The sequence below is a fragment of the Oreochromis aureus genome, unplaced genomic scaffold (genome assembly GCF_013358895.1).
Source record: "Oreochromis aureus strain Israel breed Guangdong unplaced genomic scaffold, ZZ_aureus HiC_scaffold_304, whole genome shotgun sequence".
In the NCBI taxonomy this organism is placed as follows: domain Eukaryota; kingdom Metazoa; phylum Chordata; class Actinopteri; order Cichliformes; family Cichlidae; genus Oreochromis; species Oreochromis aureus.
In genome coordinates, this window is record NW_024108856.1 from 227 (window position 1) to 7,651 (window position 7,425).

The following is a 7,425-nucleotide window of genomic DNA, read 5'->3' on the forward strand; positions in this document are numbered from 1 at the left end:
CTTGCTTGTGTGCTTCAGATCAATTTACTGCTGCAAATCCTAAGTGTGATTAAACTTAAGCCCAGGACCTGATGAGTTGATGGTCCTGAAGGTCCTGAAGTTGTAAAGGAACTCTGGGACATCACAGTAACAGCACCATGTTTGACTGTAATGCTGGTGTTTTTCTCTCACTATAGATGATTCAGTTTAGTGCAGTTAGTCAGCACAGCTCTTGTTTATCATCGAGATATTATTAGGCAACTTGTTTTTGCCTGTTCAGCTACAACATCTGGGAGGGTTTTTGTTTTCTGGGGTCTCCAAATCCTTAGAAATCTCTTTGTAAACCTTTACAGAACTATATCTGTTTGTTTCACATTACAGCAGCTCACGACTAGCAGTTTAGGGACAATTAAATATTCACATAGGGCAGGGGTCTCAAACTCCACTCTTCAAGAGCTGGTGTCCTGAAAGCTTTCACGTGTCCCTGTTACAAAACACCTGAATAACATTTGTAGGTCATTAGTAAGAGTATAGAATTTGACTGTGTGCTGAAGTGGCATCCCCTAAGACTACTCAAATTTAAGTAATTTAAGTGTTTGGAAAAATGTACTTCTAAAAGTACTTTTATTACATCATGTTCATTCACTCATGAGCTGCTATAACATGAATCAAATGGCTGAATTACCACCTCAGCATGCAGTCAAGTTCTGTAGAGTTTTGCTAATGACCTACTAATGTTATTCAGGTGTGTTGCAACAGGGACACATAGAAAAGTTTCTGGACACCAGGCCTTAAGGACCAGAGTTTGAGACCACTGGTGGTAGGGCATTGTGGATTTCAAAAGCTTCTTTCCTTAAATCACTGCCTAGAAACTGCTTTTTGTAATTTGTCATAATGACCTGCAAAATATAGGTGGGATGAAGACATAAACATCAGAAATTTTATAGTGGCCTGATATTTTTATCAAGGCTGTTTTTTGAAAATAATCCTGGCCTAATTTACAAAAGATGAACTGTGTCTGAAAGTCATGTTTGTTTGTTTCTTTGTTTGTTTAAGAAATGTGGGAATCTCCAGCAAAGATCTTACATGCAACAGCTCAGATACAGCACTCATTTCTGTTCTTTTTATCATAACATGATCTACAAAGAAATTATCATCATACTAAATTTTGCTAATTAGGCCTTAATATCAGCTATGATAACTTTATCATAGATTTAGTGGAGTGCTTATTGCTGTGTATCAAACGTGCCCCAAATATGACTGAAATATGTAGAAACTGCTGTGTAGAAACTAGCTGTCTCCAAATTTCTCATTTTGCCAAAATTCATACAGAGTGGCCTGAAACTGTCTGCTCTAACCTCAGTGTGTTGGTTTTGTTGGACCATATAATATTTACAGTAAGTTATTGTAGCAGCACATCTTGGTGTAAGTTTATAGACTCTGTTTGTTTTTGTGTTAATAGAATTTGAATGCAGGCCACCTCAAATGTTAAAGCCTACAAACATTCCATACAAGCTATCATTTGTGATTGTTGCCTACTTTTAAATTGTGACATCACCATTTGATGATGTGTGCAGTGCTAGGTGTAGCAAATCACTGGTTACGATATCTACTCTCTTATGTAACTGAACCTAAACTTTGGAGCATTACATGACTCAGAAACTTGTGTGGCTTATTGCAAATGGATAAAACTACATATTACCTTTATGAAGATGATAATCTTTATTAGGGTGCAGAAAAAGAAAACAGAGGAGAGTTGTTGTTGTTGTTTGTATTCCAGCTGTGGTAAACAAAGAAGTTTCCAGAATGTTTTTGACTACAGAGAGTGATGCAGTATTGACTCTAATGCTGATTGGAGTTGTCTGATCCTGTATTTTTGTTCTTTGTCTTTTGTTACACAGAGTGAACAGATCTTTGGTTTTGCCTTTGCTGGTAAGTAGACAGTAATGGTAATGTTTAGTAATTTACTTACAGTAGTTTGGCTATTTGTGTTATCTTGCCATTCACTCATGGGCAAAGACAAATAGTCAGGATTTAGAATCTGTAGCAGCAAAGCCCCCACACAGGACCACTGACTGCCCCAGAAAATGTCAATGAAGTTTAATAGCCCATTAATGTCTGATTTTAATTTTTGATGGCTTATCAAGTCCAAACATAGTTAAATGTCAGAGATATCTTTATGCAGTTGTTCGATTTCTCCTTATTTTTGTGGATTTAAGTGTGAGTATAGGTGGTACCTTAAACACTTAAGAGCACCACAGCTATCGATTTTTATTTTCTCTCTCATTCCACTTATGAATTAGCATGAAGTCAAAACGCTAGAAGTATTTTGCGTGAGTGACTGGCCTGAGTGCAGTTCACACTGCAGGCGAAAGCGCATCAAATCAGATTTTTTTGTCATGTTGGTATCATGGTATGACAGTGTGAACGGCACAAATCCGATAGTTTAGAAAGCGACTGCTGTTTGAATTTCAGTTGTCTTAATTAAGGTCCAAAATAGTGTTTTGAAATCATTTCAAGGATCTCAATTTCATTAAAGTCGAGGTTCTGATTAGTCTACACCAAGACATTCCGTTGGACTTGCTTGTGTGCTTCAGATCCCAAGTGTGATTAAACTTAAGCTCAGGACCTGATGAGTTGATGTTGATGTAGTAAGGGAACTCTGGACCATCACAGTAACAGCACCATGTTTGACTTTAATGCTGGTGTTTTTCTGAAATATTTCTCTCACTTTAGAAGATTCAGTTTAGTACAGTGAGTCCGCACAGCTCTTGCTGATCATCAAGATGTTTTTAGGCAAATGTGAGAAAGTTTTTGTTCTTTTTGGCCAGTCAATAAATAATTTTGAGTTTAATGGATATAAAGTGTTTAAAGCAGGAGGCCTGAAACTGTCTGCTGTAACCTCAGTGTGCGGGTTTATTTGGACCATATAATATTTACAGTAAGTTACTGTAGCAGCACGTCTTGGTTTGAGTTTATAGACTTAGTTTATTGTTTTAATAGAATGCAAAAATGTCCTTACAACAGTTCCACCATCATCTGTTAAACATTGTCATTCTGTTCAGTCTAATAATTCACTGTAGAACTCTTTAGTATTTAAAGCCCTACATGTACTGTATTTTTGAAATTATAAGGCATAACGTCAATGAACAAGTCTGTTTTTAAGGCAGATTAAGCCAAACAAAACAGTCAGATAAGTCAAACTTTATTCAAGTCATTCACAACAACTCTCTCAACACTGTTCAGTTGTAACACATAAAATACAGAACAATACACTCACTTTTTCAGTTCATTCCTCATCCACAAATCCATCAAACTCTTCATGGGTTGATCAGTTTGAAATCTGCTTCATAAGCATGTCTCTTAGCATGTGCCAGGTCTTTGTACACACACCATAATGTTATGTTGAAGCACCGTACAAATTGCCCATCGAGGGTCCTGACTATGGTCGCCATAATGCTCTGACAATACATCAAGCAGCGCAGCTTTGTAGCTTACCGAAGTCTTACTAAAATATTTGACAGAATTTTGAGCGCTGTGTACCACAGAAATCCCGTTCGAGGTCAGTAAGCATAACCAGAATTGATACATTAGGCACATTGTATGTTTTTGAGAAAATGACAGGATTTTAGGTGTGCCATATAGTCTGAAGAATATGGTAAGTCCAAGCATATTGGAAATACGACTAATTCCAGGCCTTTTGTGTCTTACAGGTGACCTGCTCCAGAAGATCCTCTCTCTCTATCATTATAAGCAATTCTGTCTATCCTATCACTCTCCCGACTCTATCTAATTTGACAGCCATTCTATCTTGTATCCCTCTATCCTCTACTGCTCTATCTAATTTGACAGCCATTCTATCTTGTATCCCTCTATACTCTACTGCTCTATCTAATTTGACAGCCATTCTATCTTGTATCCCTCTATCCTCTACTGCTCTATCTAATTTGACAGCCATTCTATCTTGTATCCCTCTATCTCTACTGCTCTATCTAATTTGAGAATCCAAGTTTTCAGAAATCCAAGTTTTCAGAATCCAAGTTTTCAGAAATCCAAGTTACCAGTACTTGATCTATCTGTTACAGAATTCTGAGAGATCTCTGCTCTCACTGCTCCTTCTTTCCTGTCATTAAGCTCTCTCACATTCAGTCATTTTGCTGGAAATTACAAGTTGAATATACAGTAGTAGAATTACAGTACAGTAGAACTTATAGTAGAACCTACTTACACAGCCCTACATTAGTCATTTTAATTTTGCATTAGACTTTGGAATTAACACTGCTAGTTTGGCTTACTTTGATACATTGTATAAAATATCACCTTTTTATAAGTTTATTTGTAATAAGATAATCTGGTTCTTTTGTAATACATACATTCAGATAAATAATAAATTAGATCCAAATACATTTTGCTAGTCTGTTTCATTGGCTATAACATTTGACTGCAAGTTTATAGTATTATTATTATTTAAGGACAAACCCATTTTGTCACTCGGTGTAAGTATTCAGTTAGTATTGTCATCGAGAAGTGCCTGAGGACCCAGACTTCCTGTTTCCTGACTGCTGCAGAACATCGAGCTGAAGAATCCTCATCACCTGTCATCTTATCACCACACCACCAAAGCTCCATATATTTGATTTAAATTTTAGATATCTGAAAGATTTACATAAACTCCTTTAAGAGCTAAGACTTTTATTATAGCCTGTTGATTGAGATTTATTCTGCATATCATCTTACAGAAGTTGTACTTATTTATCAGTCTGGTTAAAAAAAAATATAAGTGAAATTATACAGTTTCTAAAAGAGCTACAATAAAACGGACCAAATTGTTTCCAGAGAACTTTGAATTTCCTTTATTTTGAGTTTGGAGTACAAATCAGCTTTTTAACGTCTATTTATATATTCATAAAAACATTTTAAAGTAGTATAATAGTACATTTCTCAGATTTAACAGTAACTTGAGGAGTTATACATTTTTCTGTGTTTCAAGGTTCAGTTTTGTTTATATTTGTGTATAACCACACATAAGCTCCAGGTTGTACTTCAGCAAAATGCCAAGAAAAGGTCAAAGGTCTCAGTCCCAGAAGCTTAGACGTCAGAAGGAGAAAGAACAGGTGAATGTTTCTCAGAGCAGTGAGCAGGTAAAGGTGTGTGTTTCAACTTTTCCCAGCACTGAAGTGCAGAGCAGTGTTCAGACAGCCACAGTGTCTTATGCAGATGTGGTAAAGAGAGGTGTTCCCTCAGTGTCTGTCCCAGAGCCTGAAGTTATGCAGGTAATCCAGACTGAACCCCAGCTAACTGTACAAACACAGCATGATGGACAAGCTCCAGGACAGTCTCATGTACAGGTTACAAACAGTGAAAGTCGTCCACGAGTGAGTAGCATCTGTGCGTCCCGAAGCCAGGCTTCTCCTAGGTATGGAAAGTACCGGAATCAGCAATGCATGGCTAACAGTTTGGTTTTCCTGTCATTCTTACACGAGGATGAATTTATTACCAGAGCAGATCTAAACCGTGTGTTGGACAAAGGCCATGCCATGCATTCAGATGCCAGAAAGAGGTTTGTGAACAGCGTGTTTCTAGCCACTGATGAGCTTCCCACAGTGGTCACCAGCCGCAGACACGAGTATCAAGTCGACATGTCTCAGTTAGCTCAGTACGGCACATTTGATGGTACAGATCACCTTCTGAGCCTTGAACAAGGACTACAGTGTTTGGCTTCAGACGTTCGCTACGCTTTGCTAGTCATGGGAGGAACAGTCATCGCTGTTTGCAGGCTGACTTCAGGTGAATATGCATATTTTGACCCTCACCCACGTAAGTCTACTGGTATGCCATTGTCGCTAAGTGTAAGTGGTGGAACTGCAGTCATGTTAAGATTCACATGTCTCAACGACATGATTGACAGGATCAAACGTTTGTACCGAATGTTTAGCATCGCCCCATCCTGCACTTATGAGCTACAGCCTGTCGAGTTTCACAGTGGAAACGCTGCTGACCAAAGAGATGCTAATGAAAACAGACAAACAGCTACAACTGTTCCAGCACCAGCTTTAAATGAAGCTGTTCATGAAATAAACTCCCAAACATCTACTGACCAGACACAGAAGACTGTGAGAGACACTTTAACCACTGAAGTGACATCATCCAGAGTGGATTATTCAAATGAGACAGCTGCTACTGAAAACAACCATCTTCCTTCTGAGTATTTAGAAAAAGAAACACCTGCATCCTCTGTGAGAGAAACGCAGGTAACATCAGATTCTGTTCCTCAGAATGATTCAAACATTGCCTCCTGTTTAACTAAGACAACAGAGGAACTTTCACAAAAACTGCTGAAATATAATAAACAGCAAAAGAGAAAAATAAGGAGAAGAATATTAGCCCAAGAAAAACTACCACAGAGAAAGGAAAATCAGAAAAAGAAAGAAAGGCAGATGTACAGGTTTGATGAAAGCTTCAAGACAAAGAAAAAAAACTCAACCAGGAAGTGTAATGATCCTGATCAGAGACAGAAAAGGAGTCTGTACAAAAATGAACTGTATAAATTAAATGCTACCTATAAGGAGAAACAGAGAGAACATTTTAGAAAGATGTATAGAGAAAGTGCTAAAATGAGAGAGAGAAAAAGAGAATGTGTCATAAGGACATATAAAGACAATCCCCTATTCAGAGAACAGCAGAAGGAACGTATAACAAGAACATATAGAGAGTCTCCCCTATTCAGAGAAAAGCAGAAGGAACGTATAACAAGAACATATAGAGAGTCTCCCCTATTCAGAGAAAAGCAGAAGGAACGTATAACAAGAACATATAGAGAGTCTCCCCTATTCAGAGAAAAGCAGAAAGAGCGTATAAGAAGAATATACAGAACTTGTGCTGAATTCAGAGAGAAACATAAAGCTTACATGAGGTCATATGTTTCTAACCTATATAAAGAAAGCGAAGAATTTAAAAAGAAAAAACTATCTTACATGACTAAGCGTTATGGAGAAGAGAGACAATTTCAGCAACAACACAAGGACAATATGAGAGAAAGAATGAGAGTAAAATATTGGAACGGTTTTTCTTTCAGACAGATGCATAATATCAGATGTGCAATGAACATAAAACGGAAATATCGCCAGATGCATCGACCAGCTGAGAGTTTACAGTGTCATCCAGATAACACTTTAATGAATGAGGCCATATCTCGTTTCAGATCAAACATTAAGTCAGCACCATCTTATGTTTGTACTGTTTGTCTAAAAGCTTCTTTTTCCTAATCAGGTGAAAATCTGCAAAAGAGAAAATTACTCAAAACAAAAAACAAACTGTAGCTCATCAGTGTCTAACTGGTAAATTTGTTCATATGTGTGATGAAGCATGTAATGATCACTGCAGCTTTCCTATTGAGAGAAAAAAGGAGTATATCTGTCACACGTGTCACAGTTCCCTCAAAAGTGG

At 37.5% G+C, this 7,425-nt stretch overlaps 1 long non-coding RNA gene across 1 annotated transcript; it reads left to right on the forward strand.

Moving 5' to 3' along the window:
- Positions 1-1,564: 1,564 nt before the first annotated feature.
- Positions 1,565-4,385, forward strand: LOC120436879. The gene is made up of 2 exons (XR_005610637.1): positions 1,565-1,911; positions 3,693-4,385. It is a non-coding gene; the product is annotated as an uncharacterized LOC120436879 (long non-coding RNA).
- Positions 4,386-7,425: the final 3,040 nt, after the last annotated feature.